This window comes from Dipodomys spectabilis, unplaced genomic scaffold (assembly GCF_019054845.1).
Source record: "Dipodomys spectabilis isolate Male_0828 unplaced genomic scaffold, ASM1905484v1 ptg000098l, whole genome shotgun sequence".
Taxonomy (NCBI): domain Eukaryota; kingdom Metazoa; phylum Chordata; class Mammalia; order Rodentia; family Heteromyidae; genus Dipodomys; species Dipodomys spectabilis.
Window position 1 is genome coordinate 3,010,221 of NW_024870775.1, and position 25,117 is coordinate 3,035,337.

General features: G+C 41.8%; 1 pseudogene; it reads left to right on the forward strand.

The window, feature by feature from the left end:
• Positions 1–1,071: 1,071 nt before the first annotated feature.
• On the forward strand, positions 1,072–24,492 carry LOC122113649 (annotated as a pseudogene).
• Positions 24,493–25,117: the final 625 nt, after the last annotated feature.

Below are 25,117 nucleotides of genomic sequence, written 5' to 3' on the forward strand. Positions count from 1 at the left end.
ATGAGAAGTGGCCATGTCCATCACTGTAAGAGGAAGAGAAGAAATCACAATGAATCCTGTGGGAAAGTTCGATGACTCTACATTTATACATTCTGCCTGCGATTGACATGTGATGCTCTAGCATCTGAACATGAGCCTTTGGAGGATGTGCCAAATCGCAAGTGTACTGAATTTGACAGAACTCTTTCCCATGACATGTGATGTGCCAAGAGCAGCCTTGTGAATTGGTGAATTAGTGTTACCAGAGCCTGTCAATGTAAGGATTTTCAGGCTATTGGTTGTAGGTGTGGTAGTGTACAAAGCACCCTGAAAGTTGCTAAAAGAGCCTTGTGGGGTAATGACTGCAGGGTTCACTGCAGAGGACGATGTGATAGCCATGTGGCTAGATTGCATGGTGGTATTTCTGGGTAGTTGCACTGGAGGAGCAGTTAGGCCCTCAGCTGGTGGTGTTATGAGTGCTGGGACACTCCGATAGCAACTATTGTTACATTGTCCATTAGAGACCCCTAGTGTGGATTGAGGAATGGCTCTCGTATTGGCAAGATTTCCAGTATTGTGGTTTGGTCCCTACATAAGCTGGGACTGTACACTTGAATTGGCAGGTCCTTGCATGGTGGAAATTATGCCACTATGTAGCAGGGTATCAAAAGCAGGAGGCTCCTGGTTCAATGCAGAGTGGTTACTCATTGAGGAAGGATAATAAAAAATGATAGGTGGCGTTGTATCCATAGCATCATCATCATCCATGGGCTGTTTAGCTGGTGAGGAAGCATTGCCTCTAGGAATAGGGACAGTGACTGAGCCCATGTTGGAAAGGACAGAAGGAACTGCAGACAGAGGAATAGACACACTGTGCTGCGGTACATTAGGGATGACATTGGTGGAACAAGGACAGTTCTGAGACACAAAGGATTGATTAAAACCTAAGGAAGGATAGGGAACCGTGGGTTGAAGTGGATTAGTGAGAACATGCCCAGTCCTCAGCTGCCACTGGTCTGGGCTACAAGGGATGGGAGAAAAGGGATAAGGTTGGGGTGGATGGAGTTTTGTGGGGACTGGCCAATTTGGAAGATGCCCCTAGTACAGGATGTAGGGGACCTGGGGGAACGTTTGGGAGTGGGATTAAGGTGGGCTGGTAGGTACTGGCCCATTCAGAAGGTGCCCCTGCTGCAGGCTACAGGGGGCCTGGGGAGATAGATATGGGTTGGTGCTAGAAAATGGGGGAGATGTAAAAATGACTGCCTCAGAAGGTGGTCAACAATGTCATTGTATGTGGCCATCTGTATGCTCACAAGATAGGATATCCTGAGGGAAAGCTTAACAAAACCGTGGTCTTGTCATTGTTCAAATGCTTCATAGATGTTGGAACCACATGAGGGTGGGTAGGGAAGTAAAGAAGAACAGGGGAGTCTATACACATAGGGACAGGGGATTCCATTGGGGAAGAGAGAGACAAAAGTCCAGGGGGAAGAGGTATGGGGAAGACAGAAGGGGTTGGAGCTTTTGAGTCATTCTTATCATTTAGAACTTGCAATTTAGGAGCAGAGTCAGTAGGGACAGACAAACAGCCACGGGGGATTTTAGGGGTCAGTCCCTCTTTAGGATTTGATGGGTCTGCTCTCAGGCTGTGGGTCCCAGTGGCATTCCCAGTGCTGGGAAGAGCTGCAATGTCTGCAGTGCAAGTAGGCAGGGAGCGGGGGACACCGGGCCCCGCATCAGGTGGCAAACAGAAGAGGCAGACATGGTGGCACTGCCATGTGTCACTGCCTCTGGTCTACCCTCCAAGGCTTTTGCCTTACAGTTTTCCCTCTTAGGAGACAGATGGCTCTCACTAATGCCCCAGTCTCTCTGCATTTCAATACAAGGAAGTTTCGCGGGTGGGGGGAGCTCACCTCGACCCCAGGGTACAGGCAGGGGCAGTGGTAGTGGCAGGGGAAGATCCGATGTCAGGGATGTTTTCCTCTTGGCGGCGGTCCGAGCAGGTGTCTTTGGGGGAGCGTGGTTTGCTGGGGGACTAGCTGTGGGCTTGTCAGCCTCCACCTCCTTCTCTGACTCCTAGGCATCTGTGCAGATGGGGAGGTGGCTCTTGCTGTCTATGGAGGAGCTTTGCAAGCTTGTGATGTCACAGCCATGACATGAGGTGCTTGTGGGAGGCACACATAGCTCTTTGCCCTTTTCAGCATTGGGAAGAACTCACTTCTGGGGAGGAGAACAGCATCCCTTGAGAGTGACGTCACCCGGTAGGGGCCACAGCAGTGCGCATGTGGACTGCGGCCTCTTAGTGCTTCATTCACAAGAGGCAAAATGCTCTGCAAGGGCCAGCAGGACAAAGGCCATCCATGGAGTTGTAGCTCACGGAGTCCCTTGCTGGTGTTGGTACTAGAAGAAGCCTGCCATGTCCTGTGTCTGGCTCCTATTTAGACCTTGCCAGCAGCACAGGATGGCCCTGAGCTGGGTGCACCTCATCCTGATTATCCTTCTCAACATTTTCCTGTTTGCATGTAGTGTTACAGAGTTATGTTTACACCTCAGATTAGGGTTAGATCACCTTTTTAGACGATCTTTGCTAGTGATAATTTTGATGAGGCTTTAATTAACAAAAAATACAAAGGAGACTAAGAAGAAATCCCTAAACCTCCCTAAACTGTGTTTTATAAGTACATGAAGTAATGCTGTATAGGTTATAAAGGACATGGCAAATGAAAACAATACAGAGAATGCATATTACTCCTGTCAGAATGAATAGCTATCATCAAGAATACAAACAAAAGTGCTGTCAAAGATGAGTGGGAAAAGAAGCTCTAATACACTGGTAGTAATAATGTAAGTTAGTGCAACCACTATGGAAACCACTATGGAAAATTTTCAAATATACAAAAAAAAACCCAAAACGGTATGATTCAACACCTTGTTTAGGGCATTTCTCCAATGGCATGTAAATTAGAGTGTAAAAACTGTATGCTAAATGGTGAATTGAGGGGGAGGAAACTTAGGTGTCAAATGAGGGAGGAGGTAACAAGTTGGACAAGAAATGTACTCACTATGTAACTGCAATCCCTCTGTACATTACCTTGACAATAAAATTAAATTTAAAAAACTGCTTGTGAATACTGTCAATTATATAGCACAACTCACTATAGCCAAGTAATTGGAAAGGACAGATGCCATACAACCTACTACTGGATGGAGAATATATTAGGATTTTTTTCTAACATATCATTCCTAATGCAGGATAGTTTCTATCCTCATTTTTTAAGTCACCAACTCCTTCCTGTGAACAATTCTACCTCCTTTAATCCCCTCCAGACTGTTTACTATCTTGTGTATCTTTTAATTTTATTCAAGTCCTAGAATAATTTCTTTCTGAACCTTTCCCCAATTTTAAATATCATTCTCTTAAATGTCCTCAACATAAAAAATGGGAACTTGGTTTTTCTTGTTTTTGTCTCAGTAAATTTTTAAGGAATTATCAGAAAAGCAATCACTTGATGGCCTTCACGTGTTGGAAAGTATACTTAAAACATAAACCAGCTGTAATTCAGAGCTCTGAAATTAATTCTAAGAACCTCACAATTGTCTACATTTACATCAGCCATAATTATACTTCATAGGACTTCTTTCCACCATATTTTTTCTGAGCTGAGGACTAAACTGAGGACCTTGTAGTTGCCAGGCAAGTTTTTTTCCACTGATCTACATCCCCAATGCTTACCCCATAAAAAGTTATCCAGTTGTGCTTGCTGAGAGTCAGCTAATAATGGGACTGAGGTGATTTGATGGTAAAAGGAAACTCATCTCTGTGGATGTGTTTGGGGAGCAGCAGCACTGGGTCTAAATGAGGTCTCCCAAACCAGCAGCATTAAAACTCTATGGGAACATTTTACCAAGGCAAATCCTCAAATCCTAGCCAAGACCTACTGGGTCAACCATACTTGAGATTTTGATGTGTTTACTGAATTACAGCCCACAGCCAAGGTTGCAGAAACAGCTGGTTGGAAATAATTGCAATTAGCTCTATTCATTTCTTGTTAATCTCCAAAAAACATGCCCCACTTACAAATGAGTTCTCCTTTATCATTTATGGATATGTGTTCACTGTTGCACAGGGTTGGTATTTGGTACTAATTTGCTAATGAGCATCAACCATGCACCCCGGTGGCTGTCTTTCACTGGTCCCAGATATAGAGTCTGCAGCAGAGAAGAGCTTGGCAGTCAACCTCCTTCTACATTCTGCTCTCAGGGAACAAGAAAATACAGAAGTGTCATTTGACACTAACAACACTTATTTTTTTTTAACATTACACAATAGGTTTATTGTATCCTTTACAGTTGAAACTAACAACACTTATACTATCTTGTACCAAAGAGCAAGCAGAATGACTCACCTAAGTAAGAAGCTATCATCTGTGCAGTAGTGTGGCATGGAAAAGGTGATTCTGACACAGACTCCAACTCCATCATCCTGAATTCATCCTTGGCTCACCTCTGCCTTGCTAGAAGGCAACTGTCCTCTGACTCCAAGAACTGGAGGACCATCATCCCTGCTGTCTTGGTGGCTGTCTGCCCGGTGGACTTCGTGGGGGAACCTATGTGTGATTGCCAGCCTCCTTCAAAGTGCTTGAAAGGGAAAGCTTGATCCACTCTCTGATTCTGAATCTCAGCCTGGCTGATCTCTCCCTCCAGCTGTTTTCTACACTACTATAGCATGCTCCAAAGACATTTGGGATGTAGGCAGCTTTATCTACAGGTCTTCTTACTGGTTCATCTACATGTGCATGCCAGTGAAGAGCCTCACAATTGTTGTAGCTGTCTAAAGAATGCTTCATGTCTGCAAGTAACCAGCCAGGCAAGTACATATGCACGAATGCTCCATCCTGTTAGTTCTGGGGGCCATTTGACCCCGGCCCATCTGTTACCCTCGCCAGAATGGTTCTTTAGAACCACTGGGCATCACACAGGTGTGGAAATGTGCTTCATGGACGTACCAGCTGTGTCTGAAGGGTTTATTTCAATATCAAGTAAACTACAATCTCCAGGTATTTTGCCTCCCATCACTTCTAGCCAGCTTTTATTTCTGGAGAGCTTATAGCCAATGTAGAAAAAGAAGAATTAAGACTCAAAACCTTAAAAGCCAGATGCCTTGAAAGCAACTCACAATGATGAGGCTGAGCACTGAAATCACCTTTGCTCTTCTGTGCCTTGGCTGTGGGTGTGACATCTGAAAGCTAAAGGACCATCAACATCACAAGGTTTCATAGCCCTGGATCAAGAGCCAATGATTTTTCCATCTCTTTGGGAAATCCGCACATTTTCCTACAGATGTCTGAAATGTTCAAGGAAGTCATGAAAGTATTGTGGAAATGGATGGTGACCAGAAAGCTTCTAGCTGCCTCAGAGTCTCAGGTAACACCAGCTGGTAACTTAGAGGTTCTTCCAAGTCCCAATATCCATTCCTGAGACTCACCCATTCCAGCTCACCCACCTGCGGGAAAGGGAAACCTGAGAAGGCAGAGATTTCATCCTCCATGATGGACAGTAGTTTTGGCCTGAGAGGGATGCCTTTGCATCTTACAGGACAATGACCATATCCTCTAGAAGTATGTAAAGGCAGGGTTGTGATACAGTAAGAAAACTGTGGTCACTGTCCTTATCTGTACCACTGCTTATTGAATAGTGCTGCCCTCACTGTATAAAATTATGGCCATTAGAAATTACAAAAAAGCTTTACATTCTGCATTTTCAAAATACATAATCTGGAAGTAGTTTGCCTTGTAGTAATTATGCTTCAGAATTAAATCCTGGCCATCCAAAGAAGGCATTGTAAGGGCTGTATAAAGATACTGCTGCCAGTGATTAGTGAGCCCAGCTTGGAGTCACAGCTCCCAGTGGCTGTTTCTCTGGCTACCAAAGGACCAGCTATGTACTGTATTTGCTAGAGCAGAATTTATCTTTGTTGAAGGAAGAGCCCTCTATCATCATTTTCTGCCTGAACTTGCTGACCCCAATGTTTTCAAGTTTATTTCACATAAACGAAGCTCAAAACAAAAGAACTTTTCCTTTACTGGTAAACTTGCCTTAATTATTATTTCTACTTACTTAATAACTATTGTTACTTGATAGAAGTTCATATAAGTTTCCTGATCAAAGTTTATAAAGTCTGCTACCTGATTCAAATTCTGGATGAATTTTCAAGCTAGAGCTCTATTTGGCTAAGTTTAATTCAAACTTTGCCTTATCTTGGAAAGGCTACTCATTTCCTTTAAGCAAGCAGAGCTCCCCACCCTCCCTGATGGGGAGAAGTTTTGGCATTTGAGGGATACCACCCTGTAAAATGCCCTCAGTGCAAGTGTCCAAGCTTCACAGACTAAGAATTTTAGCAACCTAACATGCTAGTCTATATTTTGATGACAAATAATTTTTTTTTTTTTAATTCCGGTCATGGGACCTGAACTCAGGGCCTGAGCGCTGTCCCTCAGCTCTTCAGCTCAAGGCTAGCGCTCTACCACTTGAGCCACAGTGCCACTTCCGGCTTTTTTCTTTTTGCTTATGTGGTGCTGAGGAATTGAACCCAGGGCCTCGAGCATGCAAGGCAAGCGCTCTACCACTGAGCCACCTTCCCAGCCCTTGATGACAAATAATTTTTAAGATTTCTTCTAAAATGCGGGAAAACCGTTTTTTACAATAATGTCTTCTCTCCCAAACCAACATAGAGACTATATTTAATGATGCAGGAATTAAATAATGACCAAAGGCAAGCCTTAAATATCATGGAAAAATGAGGTGTAATCTGTCTTGTTACATTATATCAACTTTACCTGTAATAGTGACCTTGAATTGAACTCAACTTTCAAAGTATTTCAGGGCTCCTAAGTAATGAAGAATGACAAGTGTTTTTTGAAAACCATTAAGACAGAACTTGGCTTGTAAAAAATAAAAATCACAATGGTGATTGAGAGAGAAAACCACTAAAATTCAAATTTTTTGTAGCTTCATATACAGTAAAATTTAAAGAGGCAAGTTACTATTCATTAGTTAGCAAAGTAAAGCATATCTTATTACACAATAATTATGACATGTTTGTTTTTTTGAAGTATTTCAGAGCTGTTCTTTTAGTTTGTTTAATTGTTATTGTTATTGTAAAGGGGTTAAAGTTACGTGAGTCAATGAGTGAGTCAATTTCCTTTGGAGCAGTATGAACAGTATAATTATTCACTTTTTTTAATGGAACTCTAGGATATTAGTAATGTCTGCCCCATCTCTACCCAGGAAGAAAACTGTCTCTAAAGCAAACAAGACAACTTGGTAAGCTATTCCTGCTGATTCTAAAGTCATGTCTGGGGTTGTTTGTCTTCTTTGCTTTTTATAAGGGGGCACAGTTTGCTTGTCAACATGGCAAGATTGTGAACAAGAAATCAAGTCACCTCTCAAAGCATATGCACTGCTGGGTGCTGGTGGCTCACGCCTGTAATTCTAGCTACTCAGAAAGCTAAGATCTAAGGATCACAGTTCAGAGTCAGCCCAGGCAGCAAAGTTCCAGACTCTTATCTCCAATTGACTACCAGAAAATTGGAAGTGGAGCTATGGTTCAAAATGGTAGAGCACTAGTTTTTAATAAGTACTCAAGGACAACACCCAGACCCTGAGTTCAAGCCCCGCAACTGACAAAAAAAATGCATTAATGGGAAAAGCTTAGTCATGTAAATAATCCAAAAAAGTAATTCAATAATAATCTAAACAGATCTTCTTTCATAAATATGAACCTCTAAAGTACATAGTAGTAAGGTTCACATTCCCTACACAAACTGACTGGAAATTCAGAAGCATGCTATATAGGGAATATAGACAGTAAACCATAAATGTAAATGAGAGGTAATTAGTAATTTAGGGAATGTGAAAACAAAGAATCAAGAGGCATCATTATGTATGACCAGCTAGAACTTAGCAAGATAGTTTGTGACCTAAGATAGGCATGAAAAAGACAAACTCAATTTGATAACACATATTTTAAAAGTAACTTAAGAACTACGCATCTGAGAAATACAATAATCAAAACAACTTTCCCTTTCCAGAATTATAGTATATGAAAATATCACAATATGAACTATCACTATTTCAATAAAAAAATAAAACTAAGCCAGAAAAAATAGGCTACTTTTTTTAGTATCAAAATACAGTAGTCCTCATAAAAAATGTGACATTCTCCTGATAAAAGCAGTTTAAAGCTTACAGTTGTCTATAAAAACACTAAGAACAAACTATTAAAAACAACATAAAAATTTAACATCATAGAAACAGGCAAAATTATGGTGAATAAAATAAATAGTCATTATAATTCTATTATTCTAGAATTATTAAAAAAGAACACAAAGTTGGTTAGTTACAACTAATAAAAACACATGTGTTCAAGAACTGGAAAGCCAATTGTAAAAATGAGATTAGCTATGATAAGGTAATAAATTTACTATTTATATTTTATTTTTTTTTTTACATTTTTGTCAAAAAACAGTTTCTTTCAAGAGAACCACCCTCATCTGGCTGCTGGTGGCTCATGCCTGTAATCCTAGCTATTCAGAGGCTGAGAAGTGAGGTTTGAAGTTGGAGCTAGAAAAGTCCATGGAACTGTTATCTCCAATAAATTACTCAGAAATAGCCAGGAGTGGTACAGTGGCATAAGTGATAAGAGCATTACCCTTGAGAAAAAAAATCTTGGGGATAGTGACCAGGTCCTGAGTTCAAATGGCAGGAACAGGAAATAAATAAATAAATAAATAAAATAGATAAAGTATAACACATTTGATAAGAGTTGCCATACTCACCTCCTCGCCATAATTTAGCTGTAATCAACCAGTAGCTTTCCAGTTAAGACTATGTCAATCAGTCCCTGAAATAATTTTTTCCATTTTTCCTGCTAAATAATAGTCTCATTTGCTTTCCCATCATAAATCTCTGCACAAACTTACCACCTCCCCAGAATAACTAACATTCATACTTTTTCAACTCTGGCCATCCTATTCTATATTAACAATCTCTCTTTCTCAGAGCACTTTCTAAGCTCAGGGATAAACTCCTCACTAGACAATAAAGACCAGACTTAAGGACTAAGTAGATCACAAGGGTATAAAGGGAGAAAGAAGTCGAGGTCAATTTTTATGAGATGTTTGAAATGGAACTATCTGCAAAGTCCTTTCTAGTGAGCTCCAAACCATGAGTTTGAATCCCAGTACACTAGGACAAAACAGCCTAAAAGGCTTTTAAATGCAAGTTAGAATGCCATCATATTGCAACCATCATGATTTTAAAAAAACTAGATTAACAAAATAACTGACAGATGCTAAATCTAGGGGCAAATTCAGATGGAGGTCGCAGGGTGGGAGGGAAAAGGAAGGGGGAGGGGATGTATTTATATTTAGATGCTCTTATAATGTCTCAAAACATGCTCCTTATAGTCACAAAATCACATGAAAAACAGAGGAGGTAAGAGGAAAATTGGGCAATAACTACCTTGACTCAAAGATCAAAATTATTATCATCTAAGGACAGATGGTTGATGTGATTGAAAAAGACACCACCAATTTCAGACAAGAATGAGCAACAAATACTGAGCAACTATTAGTCAAAAACAAAATGAGGAATGTTCTATTGGGATGTGGGTGCTTTTCAGGAATGTCAATGTTTATGCAGAAAGAACAAAGGAAGACAGTTCCAGATTGAGAATTCTAGAGGCATCATGAGACAATTTTAACTCTACACTGTATTTTAAACTAAAGGAAATGTCAAAGAACATTCTTGATCAACTGATCCTATCATTATAAATGTATGGAGTGGGTAGCTGGATTATAGTTAAGTGTGAGAATATCTATATTCAAGAGTAATTAGAATGGACTGGGCTGGGTGGACCCACCTTCTAAGGATCATCCTGCCCTGGTCCTGATCATTTCTCTCAGCCTCCCAACTACCATGAGCTATCTTCTGCCACACCCTGCCTCCAAGATGCTCTGCCTGTCTCCTCAGGATCACAGCAATGGAGAGGCAGCCGAAACTATGGACCAAAGTAAATCTTTCCTCCATTAAGCTGTTTCTACCAGGTACTAGTCAACAACAAAGATGTATGATAAACCAAAATGTCAAAAGTATTTAAATATTCCTGGGGGAATCATGTTGATTGTTCCAAACCTAGATTGAAAAATAAGATATGGAATATTACAAGCAATAGAACATTTTGTACTTTTTTGTAAGAGTGATGAATGATTTCCACATCTGGAACTTATTTTTACTACTTTTCACAAAGGCAGAACATTTCTAAAACTAACCTTCAGAGACACTTAAATTTTTAAATGTAAAATAGTTATGGGTGGGGATACATATGTATATACGTACATATATATATAGAAATATATGTACATATATATATACATATATATATGTATATATATATATATATATATATATATACCTCATTTTCTTGATCCACTCAACTACTGAGGGGCATGTTGATTGCTTCCATATCTTAGCTATGGTAAATAATGCGCTATAAACATAGTTGTGCTGGTAGCTTTAGTATAGCCTTGTTTGTGATCTTTTGGGTAAATGCCCAAAGTGCATTGCTGGCTCATAGGGGAGCTCTATGTGGAGTCTTTTGAGGAATGTCCATACTGCTTTACAAAGTGGTTGAACAAGTTTACACTCCCACCAACAATGCAGTAGGGTTCCATTTTGTCACATCCCCTCTAGCAACTGTGGTAATTAGATTTATAAGCTTAAGATTAGTTCCAAGTACAAGGTGTGTGGGAGAGGAAGCACTGGTATTCTCCATCTTTCCCTTCATTTTTTTCCTTCCCCATCTTTCACAGTAAAATAATTTTGTCCCTGTGTACTTTCCCTATGGGTTTTTTTACCGTGTCTTTTCTCTATGACATTAAAGCAAATGTTATCATAAGTGATATTATGACCTATCCTTACTGTAAGTCCTTTATTTAAAAATCTGACCTTTAAATTAAGCCATTTAATCAACATAACATTTTAAGAGACAGATAGTATCCCTAACTTTATTTTTCAAATGAGGAAGTAGGGTAAGCACAGGTTAAGCAACTTGCCTACAGCCATACAGCTGGTTAACTGATAAAGCCAGGATCCAAACACAGGCCAAGAACTCTTAAGCACCATGGTGTCACATAAGCTCTTTAGGAATTGGGTTCATTCTTGTATTCCCAGCACATAATTAGGTCTGCACTTAGTAGGGTTCAATAAATATTTGTTACAAAACACAATAAATACCTTGGTGATATGGTATCTGAAAAAAGCCAGCTATGGTGATGTATATCTGTAATCAGAGCTACTCAGGTGTAGAAGGACCACAAGCTCTAGGCTGTCTTAGGAATCAGAATAAGGCGCCATCTGAAAAAAGAGAAAGAGAGAAAGAGAGAGAGAGAGAGGTTTTTAAATATGCTTTAGCAGCTCATGCCTAGCTACATAGGAAGATGACATCTGAGGACAGTGGCTGGAAGTCAACCCAGGCAGAAAAATCCAAGAGATTCTCATCTCAAACTTATCAGAAAGGTATACCTAAAGTAGTAGAGTACCAGCTGATAACACAAAAGCAGAGTAAGACTACAAGGCCCTAACTTCAAGAACACATTCATACACACACACACACACACACACACACACACACACACACACACACTATAATTAGACTCAATTAACTGAATACCAATACTCAAATTATGCATTCAATATACACTTGTTCACTTGAGAAGACTGACAATTATATTCTTCATGTACAGTTGAAAATATTCATATATTCTCCCCTCAACAGGCTGGATTCTATACAATTTGCATCGTTTTCAACAACCTTTCATATTATTACCCTTGTCACTTTCTTGAAATTTTACCCAGCACAGTCCAATTCTGATACACATTTGCCTTGTAGGAAAACAAGAGTACAGTAAACAGGTCTATAAGTTCAGGAATACTGAATCAAATCCACAAATTGATGCTATGCTCCTAAAGTTAGAAAAATAAGTAAAAACCAGGAGTATAAAAGGATGCAGATGATGCCCCTTCTACCGCCGTGTGCTTCTCAAGTGTGCTTGACATCCTGACTGCCTGACCCAGCACACTCGTGACACCACGTCCTGGCTTAGATGATGCCTGAGCCCAGCATCAATTTTTGGAGCTCAGCTTACCTGGGCTGAGCTGAGCCCTGGGCACTTTCCTCACTCTCTTCTGGCCGAACTCTTTATCCTCCTACTGGCAGCCACCTGGCAACCTGGCATCCAGGAGCAACATATACTGGGTCTGTCTGCGCCCATGCTTGCCTGCCTGTCGATTTCTGTGTGGTAGTGGTCACCACAAGCCCAGATTGGGGGCCACCAAGAATTGTGTCTGTTGTTCAACAGGTTCATGCTGTGTTTAGGTGCTGTGCCCACTGTGCTAGGCACACGAAACAACACTAAGCTGGCTCAGGTGCAGTGGGCTTCCTGGAGATGGGAAGTCTGTGAAAGGAGAGAGGAGCAGTCTGGGGGGCTGGAGGGAGAAACCAGTTCCAGCCTAAAAACTGCTTTTGGGAGCCCAGTACTGGTCGCTCACACCTGTACTCCTAGCTACTCAGAAGCCTGAGATCTGAGGATCTTCAATTAACCACCAGAAAACCAGAAGAGGCTCGGGGCCCTTGAGAGTGCTAGGCTTGAGTGAAAGAGCTCAGAGATAGTGCTCAGGCCCTGAGTTCAAGCCCCACAACTGACAAGAATTTTTTTTTTTAATTGCAAGATGATCTCTTGTCTTGGTAGCTGGAACTTGGTCAATTTTTACTAGTTTGTGAGAATGACCAAAGTGTGTGAACCACAAGGATACTAATCTGAGATAGGATACTAGTTTTTAATTTCGTTAAACTGTTTTCTGTGCTAGAACTGGGGTTTGATCTCAGGGCATCATGCTCGTGCTTGGCTTAACTCAAGTATGCTACCATTTGAGCCACAATCATATTTCTGGCTTTTTTTGCTTCTGGATTTGAGATATAAGTTTTACAGAAATAACTCCTATCTTGGATGGGGAAAAACTATGGATAAAGGAGGATTACTGTACCAATAGCTAACGTAAATGCAGTTATTGTCTTCATTACATGCCATTCTCTTGAATATGGTGTGTCTGCTGTTTCCTAGTGTCTACCCAGGGATCCATCCTGCCTCCGCTTGGTCTCTGCTCTGTCACACTGCAGGCTGGACAGCTCTGGAAAGTTCTATCTTATATTTTGTTTAAATCTGAGCTGTCTTTGGAAGCCTCCTGAATTACCTATAGGATTCCCACAGGTGATTCAAGGGAGAAGAGCCCTGTTTACTCTCCTCTGCTTGTGGGTGCCACTGATTGGAGCTTGTCCTTTGTCTTGTGAAAGGTGCAGTATCCAGCCACTAGGAAGACACTGTAAGTCTAGAGTGGGATGTGGAGAATTGATAGATTTGGAGCCAAGGAAGCAAGCAGTGGCTTGGGGATGCCCAAATAGTTTCCAGGGGAAAAGATTGTCTTCCCAGCCTGAGGCGATGAGACCTCAGGGACTGCACCACTCATGCTGTGCTCACTGCTGGGCTTCCAGCTGTGGCTTAGAGAAGCCCTTTAGAGATAACACAGAGTAGTGACAAAGCTTTGAGATATGGAAGATCAGTTTCCTAATAGTGTATTTAAGCAACCTGCCTCCTAATCACCTCTGTTGGATTTGAAAAAGGAGTTGATAATTAGTGGAAAAACCAAGTCTAGGAAGCTCAGATTTTGATTCACATCAAACAGATGGACCCAGCAACAATCCTCTCCCTAGACGTGCTACAGATGTTCACACTTCTTGAACAATATTACATTCTGCCTTTCCCTGCTTTCTTCTCTTATGTTCAGTGCTGGTGAAAATGATTTCTGCCTAAGTCTTCCTGAACAAAACACTGGAATGTCTATGTAAAGTTAAGACTCCCCAAGCACGCCCTCAGTGCTCAGGGTCACATCTCTGCAGGTACCTCATAGCCATCAGGTTAGCTTTTGCTTCCTGAAGCCAGAGTTTACTCCAGCTTCTGACCAAAGCCTCTCAGGGTATCAACATAGCCCTTAGACTAACCCATCTCTGAGGAATGAGGGCTTCTGAAAGGAGGAAGGCAGGGGACGGAGAGGCTGCACCTCTCCACCCATGTCTCCACAGTAGCACATCCTTCACTCTTCTGGGCCTTGTAGATCCACATTTCCAATTCTACTTGCCCAGTCTGTCAAGGGCAGATGTCAGTCCATTCACAGTGCTTTCTCCATGAACTCTACCACTGCTCAAGTAGTTTTATCCTTTGGAGAATCTTAGTTTTGTTTTGTTTTTGGTCGGTCGTGGGGCTTGAACTCTGGGCTCAGGCACTGTCCCTGTGCTCTTCAGCACAAGGAGAGCGCTCTACCACTTGAGCCACAGTGCCACTTCTGAGAATCTTAGTTTGAGCCCACCAATCTCACTATTTTTCAGTCTGAAACTCTCCTGGGGATATTAGTTACTTTGTAGAGAGGTATTTACAAAATATCCTCTACCCATATAATTTTCTTCCACAACAAGCTTTTTCTGTGTCGTTTTTTGGAGGGAGGGAAATTGAGAGCAAATGAGGGAGAAGAAATAACCCTGTTCAAAAAGAAGTATACCCATTACCTTACTTATGTAACTAACACCTCTACATCAACGTTACAATTTTTTAAAAAAGAAAAGATAAAAGAACCTCATGGCTTTTCCTACCCAGGCTAGCTTTGGGCTGTGTTCCTCAGAATTCAGTATCCTAAGTAGCTATAATTACAGACATGAGCTACCAGCACCTACATTCCTTTTTTTCTTCCTTCCTACCTTCCCTCCCTCCTTCCTTCCACCCTTCCTTCTTTATACTGAGATTTAAACTTAGACATTGTGCTTCCTAGGTGGGTAACATTACTGAGCCAAACCTCTAGCTCATTTTGCACTGTTTTTTTTTCTGGTGCCAGTCCTCAAAGTCTCAGGACATGGGTGTTGTCCCTAGATTTTTGTGTGTGTGCATGTATTACTGGGAACTGAACCCAGTGTTTGTGAACACCAGACAAAAGCTCTACCACTGAGCAAAATTCCAAGCAGCTGGTAAAGACAGTGTTGCTCTGTAGCTCATGCTGTCCTTGAACTCACTACATAGGCATTTTCCTGCCACTGCCTCACAACTGCTAGGATTGTAGTCATACACCCCTACACTTACCCACTTAAGTTATGGTACTTTACAGAACCTTAACAACATTGCCAAGATTGATTAGGAGTTATTATTATTATGGATATCTAGGATGCTAATACAACCTTTCTCAAAAAGAAAAAAAAAATCACTAAAACGTTTACCACAATCATTATAACAGAACAGCCCACACTATCAATATGGAAAGACAACATGAATTCACTGAAGCCTTGGTTGAATTTTGATAGTATTAAAAAATGTAATAAAAGACTAAAAGAATTTATCATGAACTTCTCATGAATGACAAGGAAGAGAGCACAGGATTTTTTTATGTCTTGAAAGTTACTTAACTTTTAAAATTATGTACAGACATTACTTTTTTAAGTGCACACTTAATGAAATTTCAACCAGTAAATGTAAATATGAGATTACAATTTTTAGGAAGAAAACGTTTAGGTACGTGAAGAATAAAGTGAAGACTGTACAAGAGATAGGAGTTCAGAAACTGGCACAGCTTGAAGCCTAAACCAAAAGCTCATCAACACATAAACTAAAGCAAAAATAAGAAAACATACTGCCCAGGTTCAAGATGTTTGCAAGTCAACCAAGAGAATATGGTTGTACAAGAGAAAATAAATAAAGAGAATATTAATGTCACTTTGCAAGATTCATGATGCAAGAGGAATATTCCCATCAAACTACTTTTGTGGTCCCATTTGTTTTCAAAGCAGGTAAACTGTCTCCAGTTTAGGTCAGGACATGGATATATATATATCACATACATTTGTATACACACATATTTGCATATATACACATATACACATATACATCTTACAGTACAAAATATGCCAGCATCTAGGAACTTCAGAAGGACAAATTTTACATAAATAAAAAGTGCTATTATTCTTATTCAATAACACTTGATTCTTGATTAAATAATGATTAAGGATGCAGTTCGAAGCCAGGCACAGTTGGCTCACCACTAGCTACTTAAGAGGTGATTTGAGGATCCCTGTTTGAAGCCCACCTCTGCAAGAAAAGGCCATGAGACATCTCCAATTAACCACAAAAATGTAAAAGTGGATCTGTGGCTCAAGTGGTAGAGCATTAGCTCTGAGCAAAATAGCGCTGGGTCAGCATCCCATCCCTGAGTTCAAGCCCCAGGATCAGCACAAAACATAAATGAAATACAATAATGCATTAGTCATTATTATTTTAATAGTCATCAGATCTTAATTAAGGATATTTATGAGGAAATAATTTTTTCCTAATTCTTTAAACATATCCAGAAAACTGAAAATTTCAACAAAGAAGAAAAAAGAAGAATATTTATAACCCACAGGATAACCTTTGATATAGTTCTTTCTACTTTTGATCTTACAGAGTTGGTTATATTATTTCTTGTTTGGGGGTAGAGGGTAACTTTAGTGTCAATTCAGGGTTTCATATTTGCAAGAATCTTGCTCTACCACTTGAGCCCTGCTCCCAGCTTTTTTTTGCTTTAGTTATTTTTCACATAGGGCCTCTCTAATTTTTGCCCAAAGACAACTGCAGACCGCGATCCTCCCGTGTATACCTAACTCCTTTGTAAGTTGGAATACAAGCATGTATTATCACATTCACCTTAACTTTACTGAGATGAGGTCTTGCTAACGTTGTTTTGCCCAGGTTGGCCTTAAAAAGTGATCTCTATCTTGTAAGTAGATGGATTTTTAATGTTTCAAGAGTATCTGTTTCCATGCTATTGAATACTCTGTCATCTCACAGAATGCTATATATTAGGTTTAATAAATTATCAATAATTAATTTAAATCATAACCCAATGATGGCATTATTCACTACTATGTTCTTGATATACATATTTAGGCATAAAGTGTCCACATTTCTAATTATCTTTTTCAGGCAAAATTTTAGAGAGGAAAGATTTAGTAAAATAATACAGACAGCCAGGCTCTGGTGGCTTATGGCTGTAATCCAAGCTTCTCGGGAGGATGAGATCTAAGGTTCGTGGTTCAAAGCCAGCCTGGGAAGGAAAGTCCACTAGGCTCTTATCTCCAATAAAGCACTAGAAAACTTGAAGTGGTATTGTAGCTCCAGCAACAGAGCCCTAACCTTGAACTGAAGAGTTGTGTGCAAGCAAGCACCCAAGCCGAGTTCAAGCCCCACAAAATCACTAACAAAATACAAACAAGTTTAAGACTGCTACTCTAGGCGCTGGGAAGATGGCTCAGTGGTAGAGCGTGTGCCTTGCATGCCTGAGGCCCTGGGTTCAATTCCTCAGCACCACATAAGCAAAAAGGAAAAAAGCCGGAAGTGGCGCTGTGGCTCAAGTGGTAGAGCGCTAGCCTTGAGCTGAAGAGCTGAGGGACAGTGCCCAGGCCCAGAGTTCAGGCCCCACAACCGGACCCAAAAAAAAAAAAAAAAAAAAAAAAAAAGACTGCTACTCTACATATCTGTCATAAAATTCTTCTCCCAAAGAGCTGTTTGGGAACTACATTTTTAAAAAGTTACTCTGTTGTTGTTTTAGAGGCGATATACAGTGGGGTTACCCTCACATACCTCACGTAATGAGTACATTAACTTCCATTTGCTTAGTATCACCTGTTCCCTCATTCTCTCCCACTCCCTCCCTCCCATCTCCACCCATGAGCTGCTTGGTTCACTGTCACCAATGTCCAGTGCAGCCAATGGGCTCCACTGCTGCACTTCTCTCACTCGTTTTCACCTGGTTCTGTATTCTCAACTTTCCTCAGATGTGCACGTGGATATACTGTATAAGAGGTAAAGAATACAGTCAGTCATCTAAAATTGAGAAGACAAATTAAGAAAAGCCCCTTTGTCTCCGTATCTTGGAAGTTCTTCCAGTATATTAGTGTTAATTTCATCTTTCAATGAGGTGTATAGTGTTTCTAGTTTTATATCCACATTTTTTGGGAGTCCGTGATCTTCTTTGTCCTATCTTTATGCTCTTGAAATTGTCTTTGCATGTACCCTTCTTCACTCTTCTTTTCTTCACTCTCACTAGGATTCTTCCCTGGATTGTTGTTGGCTTCTGGATTGGGTTTGTTGTCTTGATTGTTCATGAATCTTGTAATCTTTCATTGTGATTTACACATTTGGGTTCAGGGACTGTCAGGGCCATGGCCTGAGCTTGGCCAGTTCACACCTGACAGGTGGCAGCCCTTATTTGCCCTGGGTTAGCTCACACTGGGTGCAGTAGCCCACTCTGGGTCCCAGGACCCAGGACCCAAGTCCCAGCACACTTGGTCTGCAGCTAGTTGAAAAGATCTGGGGCTGGTTTGCAGTGGGGACTGGTCCTCCAGGATGGGTGTTCACTTTGGGAAGGATGGGTTCACATGAGTGCATGGGAGTTTGTACTTTAGCCCCAAGCCAGTTCTTGTCCCTCAGGTGGCCAGTGGCCGGGGGTTGGCCATCAGTTTGTGCATGCAAGTGCATGCGCTTTGTGGCTTCATACCAGGAAGTGATCTGCCAGCAGCTGTTCACTTAGACCTGTTTGCTGGGGAGGGCTAGGGACACTAACTTCAGCACTCCAGGATGGGCATGAGGCTTCTGAAGGGGCAGGTTCCTACAGTTGCTCCAGATTTGGGCTGTATCATTTTCAAACAGTCTGGGTTTCACTGCCCAAAGATAGGGCTGTGGAGGATGCAAGGTCCTAGTGTCCACCCAGTATGAATACCTGTGATCTCCAGCTGGAAGCCAACAGGTGGAGTAAGGGGGAGTGAGGAAGGGCTCTGGCTTCTTTGTCCTCTTCAAGTGTGGTGCCCCCTTCTTGGGTGGGAGGGAGGGGTCTGGGCCAGACTCTGTGGGTCACCACCACCACTGGTCTCCCATGGGGGAGGGAGGTCCTCAGCAGGGTACTCACTGGTACTGGAACTGGTTGTAGGCTGACCTGCAACACTATGGTGAATCTCTTCTTCTGGATGCTGTAGTCTCACTGCTTGGCTCTTGGAGTTCTGGGCTTCCATGGAGCCACTCTTCTGGCTTAACCATGTTTGTTGTGGGCTGACTTCCATAGGTGTCCCTATGGAAGTTCTCTAGGTGTGGATGTTGCTATGCTATGTTGCTGGTTTCTGTCTCTCTCTGTACTGTCTGGGTCCAGTGCTGTGAAAGTTTTCTGGGTCTGGATGAAGCAATTTCCCTGGTCAGTCCTGGAGTCCCAGGCAGCCAGGGGAACACTTTTGCAGCTTAGCCATGCTGCCAGGATTGGATGGGGGAGGTCTCTTAACAATATTTTTGACCTTATGTTTATAAGTTACAGGTTTTTTTCCATTCATATGATTCTCTAGTTGTTTATATACTTATTGTTCTTGATCTCTTGGCAAGAAATATATGTTAAGCCCTCAAATCTGTTTGGTTAAAGAGAGGTAGCGTGATCTCCTACTGTTTTGCTGGAGTATATGATGATTTTTAAATTGAGCCAATCCCGGGATGCCCGGTGTCTTATGCTAATCCTGTGGTTTTTGCCTTTAAAAGTGCCTGTAACCGCTGCTCGGGGCTCCCTGTCTGCCTGGGACAGAGAGTCTGTTTGCGCAAATGCCAAATAAACTCCTCTTGCTTGTTGCATCTGCTGGTTTGGAGTCTTGGTTCCTGGGGTACCCTCCCATTGAAGAAAGTATCCCAGTGAGTCTGGGGTCTTTCAGTTGGGGGCTTGTCCGGGATACGGCGGCCCCAGACCCAAATTCCAAGGCCAGTTGGAGGTAAGACAGCTCTAACGTTTCGTGTCTTTTGTGTTTGTCGTTTTTGTTTTATGTTCTGGGATCCAAATCTGTATTTGGACTAGAGGGAAAAGCAGATGTGCCCAGTACCCAAGTCCCGCCCTGGAGCCCGGCTCCAGGGTTGTCTGAATCTGTATTTGAGCCAGAGGGAAAAGCAGACGTGCCCACTACCCTGGTCCCACCCTGGAGTCCTGCTCCAGGGTCGTCTGGAGGAAGGAGGAGATCCAAGTGTCTCTCTGTTCTGGGGAGGTTAGGCACAGCCGGCCACTCCCATCTGTAGTATCCTTCCTCATCTGTACTCACTCGGGCACCGCGAAGGAGGCGTTTGGTCTGGTTCTGTCTGTCTCTGTTTAGTGTTACTTGTTTTTAGTGTGTGTTTTGTATTCTCTATAGAGATGGGACAACAAGTGAGTCCACTCCCAGGACACCCCGAGACCTTGTCCTAGTTCATTTAAAAACAAAAACTGCTGGTTCTGCTTTTGTAACTTGCTTGTTTGTCAATTATGAAATTGCCACTGACCACCTGCGAGTGGCCATAGTTAGATCTCAGCCTTGGGCCTTGGCTCAGGGGGTCTGAGCATGGGGGAGAACCTGTCAGTCTGAGGGGACGGCCGCTAGGAATTTTTCTTTTCCCTTGCCCCAGATGACTGGGAATTCTCCTCCGCCTTGGAAGGCCCCTGGGTCAACGTCTGCAGGAATCTAAGAGAAAAATCCTCCGGAGGTGAGTAGGGGGGTTGAGTCCCCTGGTAAGTGAATGGTGGTGAGATGTCGCCCCATTTACTGAGACCTGATTTTGTCTTTGTGGCCACTTGTTTGTCTTGTTTACTTTAGTGTGTGTGTTTGTTTTATGTTCTCTGGGGAAGGAAAGTTCTGGGTGAGTGTGGTGCGGCGAACGCCTTCTCGGCCAGCGAGGAAGAATGACCACCACACCAGGAGTCTTCTCAGATCACACTTTATTGGAGAGCCTTTGCGTTGATGGGAGAGCTTGAGCGAGAGACCCCGTACAGAAAATGTGGCCGCTTATATAGGGAACAGGAACACGGGTCGTTCTATCATTGGTCGTCTGCCTTTCACCGTCACCAGGTGCCACGGGATTGGCTGGGGACTCTACGTGGCTCGCGCATGCGCAAAGCCCGGGACCCACAGTCCCGCCAAGCACTGCCTAATATGGAGTTGTTTACCTCTAAGCTGCAAGGAAGTGGGCGCCATCTTGTAATGGCGTTTGCCCTGGCTCCCCGCAGTGTGGCAGGCTCACTCAGCAGACTCTGGATTCAGCTTGCTGAGTGGAAGCAGCACAGAGTTTCGGTAGGGATAAACTGGGGTCCCAACTCAGCCTTCAGTTCTTGTCTAGTTCTGTTTTAGAATTGGTACCAGTTTTAAATGTGGATCCTTGGTTTTTTTGTTTATCTGTGTTTTTGTTATTTATTTATTTATTTAAACATCTCTGGGGGAATAAAAGTTCCAGCTGGGCTCAGTCACAGACCTGCTATGCCCACCCTCCCTGTGAGGCATGGAAGGTTACTGGGCTGGTTTGGTTCCCTTCAAGCCTCAGGTTGCATTTTCTCCTTGTGGAGGCTGCCAGCAGGGAGGGTGTAAAAGGCTCTGTGCCTAGTTTGGACTTTTTCAGCTAGTCCTGACAATGTAACAATTTGTAAAGTGCTCCTGTCTAAAATTGGATTAAAAAAATTTGGCCAGTTTAGTTTTAGGTGACCCCCTCCCCCAGCCCTCCTCCAACAGAAGGGATTCAAAAGACTAATTAGTGAATTGCCTTGCTAGACAAACAAGCTCTGGGAAAATAAAGCCCAACAAAGGTACCTAGTTTAAAAGAAATACTGTCTTAAATTTTTGTTTAAAAACTTTAAAAGGTGTATGTACAACTGATTTTGATTGTTGCGCACTTTAAGATCTGTGTGAGTATTTTGTGTATGTTTGTAAACATGTTCAAAGATAAGAATTGTCAGCATGCTGTAACAGTTGGGTGAGTTTAAATTTAAAATTCAAAAGGTTATGAGGTTTGGACATTACCGAAAATTTAAAAAAAAAATCTTCACATTGTTTTAAATGGCTTTTTAAAGATTCTTTAACTTGCAAATTAAAAAAATCTGGTATAGTGAAAGCAGTTAGAATGGCAAAAATCAAGAACTCTAACAACAACAGATGCTGGAGGGGATGTGGACAGAAAGGAACCTTACTTCATTGTTGGTGGGAATGTAAACTTGTTCAACCACTTTGGAAAGCAGTATGGAGGTTCCTCAAAAGACTTCACATAGAGCTCCCCTATGACCCAGCAATCCCACTTTTGGGCATTTACCCAAATGTTTACAAACAAGACCACACTAAAGCTACCAGCACGACTATGTTTATTGCAGCATTATTTACCATAGCTAAGATATGGAACCAACCCAGATGCCCCTCAGTAGATGAATGGATCAAGAAAATGTGGTATATATACACAATGGAATTCTATGCCTCCATCAGAAAGAATGACATTGCCCCATTTGTTAGGAAATGGAAAAACTTGGAAAAAATTATATTAAGTGAAGTAAGCCAGGCCCAAAGAAACGTAGGTCCCATGGTTTCCCTTATTTGTAATATCTAGTATATGTATGAGTCAAGCGGAAAAGGTCAGATAATGTGATGTCAGGAAAATGAACCCTTAGATGTGTATTTTAATGTTTTTTTCTTTCATGCATGTGTTTCTAACACATTTATAAGATTATCTCTTTGTTGCTTTGTATAACCCCTGCTTTCACTATATTTGATGTCAGTATAACTTGTGGAGGAGATGGGGAAAAACCAGTTGTTTAAGGATACAGGTGGACCTGTTGCAACAATGAGAAGTACAAGTTGTCATGTCCAAAACGAGCTTTACAACGTTGGTGTGGGGGGCGGGGGGAAGGAGAAGGATTGGGATTAGGGGGGGAGGGGGGAAGGGATGTGAAGGGTCAACAAAGGAGGAGGCTGCAATGCTTGGTAAGAAATGTACGCATTATCCTGCCCATGTAACTGTAACTCCTCTGTACAGTATGTTCACAAATAAAATTAAATTAAATTAAAAAAAAAAAAAGACTAAGCCTTCTGAGCCTTCTGTGTCTATTTACAAAAATATCTGGTTAATAAAAAAAGTTGTGATTTTGGTAAATTGTCCTGGGCAATTTAAAGATCTTAAAAACCAGCAGGATCAAAGCCTGCCAAGCCTATGCAATGTATCCTTAACCAGTCTGTGTAGGAATTTACAGCCCAGCATGAGGTGTGACAGTCCCTTGGAGCCACTGAGAGATCTGCTGCTGCTGCTGCATACCCTAATGGGTAAAGTTCAACGACGGCCTGACAGCCACCTGGAGGAACTCCTGCCTGATTCCATCACCTGAGTCTGCTTCCTGGTTGACTGCTGCTAAATCTAAGAACTTGTGGGACATTCTTTTGGGTGATATCCAGAAATCCTCTCTTCCCACAGTGGATATTGAGGACAAGGATATCACTGGCTTGCTTGCCTTAGGTACTTCAGTGCATAGTGACTGGAAATCCACTCTATGGTCACAGCCTGGTTTGGCTCTGGTATGGTAATAACCTGAGTGTGTTATCAATGCAGGTAGTAAATGAGACCCAGCCCTACTCTTAGCCTTAAAATCTAGCAAGCTTCTGCATCACGGTGGTGCCTTAAGGCTGTTCTAAGATAACTTGGTTCCACAAGCCAAAGGAAAATTGGGCAGTCTTAAACTCTAGCCACAAAGATGTTCAAGAAACTGAAAAGAAGAGGAGGGTGGTAAAGAAAGCCTTGGGGAAAAAATTGGGGAAATTTAAAAAGTAAGGATTGTCTTCAAATGTTTGATAAAAGGAAAGACAACAAACCTCAGAAAGTTTAAGTATGTAGCAAATGGTATGAGTATGTCTTAATATTGGAGCTTACAAGTACAGCTGGTATAAAATTAAGTTAACTGTGATACACAGAGTCAGGACTGGTAAAAAAAAATTGTAAGGGGCTCTGGTACTGTTAATTTTGTTACAATCAAACCTTGTATACTCAACAGACTGGTGTCTTTCTTAAAAAAAAAAAAAATCAGTGCAGTCCGTCTATTAGTTCTGAGATCCCAATACCAAGCATTGAGAACAACTGACACCCCACAAGATAATATAGAGACACCCTGAATTTTAAGATTAAAATTAGTCCAAAGAAAAAGGAGGGAATGAAAGATTAAAAATTAGAATTACATTTTACAATTTACTAACTGCTGACTCTGCTTCTGTAAACTTGCTTGTGCTAGCACAGACTCTCCCGGGAAATAAGTAAAAAGTTTCAGAGTCCAGATGCAGGCCCTGGGACAAGGTCTGCAGACATAGATAAAGAGTATGTTCTTCTAAATTCCTGTTTAGAAACTCTCAGCAAGGGACTCAAGATAAAGACCATCTGGCGAGCCCAGCAAACTAGGTCAAATGTCAACCAATCACGAGCATATAACTATGTGGACTCCCCTCCAGGGAAGCCTTCCCCTAGAGAGCCAACCAGTTTACGACGAGGGTTACAAGACTTCCCGCGCAAAAAAAATGATTGCTGGAGTATATGATGATTTTTAAATTGAGCCAATCCCGGGGCGCCCGGTGTCTTATGCTAATCCTGTGGTTTTTGCCTTTAAAAGTGCCTGCTCAGCGCCCCCTGTCTGCCCGGGACAGAGAGTCCATTTGCACAAACGCCAAATAAACTCCTCTTGCTTGTTGCATCTGCTGGTTTGGAGTCTTGGTTCCTGGGGTGCTCTCCCATTGAAGAAAGTATCCCAGTGAGTCTGGGGTCTTTCATAATCAAGAAATCTAATAACGACAGATGCTGGGGGGTATGTTGCCAAAAGGGAACCCTACTGCATTGTTGGTGGGAGTATAAACTTGTTCAACCAGTTTGGAAAGCAGATAGAGGTTCCTCAAAATACTCCCCTAAAGCTCCCCTATGACCCAGCAATCCCAATTTTGGGCATTTACCCAAATGATCACAAACAAGGCTATATTAAAGCTACCAGCACAACTATGTTTGTCCCAGCATTATTTACCATAGCTAAGATATGGAAGTAACCCAGATACCCCACAGTAGATGAATGGATCAAGAAAATATATATATAAATTCTATGCCTCCATCATAAAGAATGACATCACCCCATTTGTTAGGAAATGGAAAAACTTGGAAAAAATTATATTGAGTGA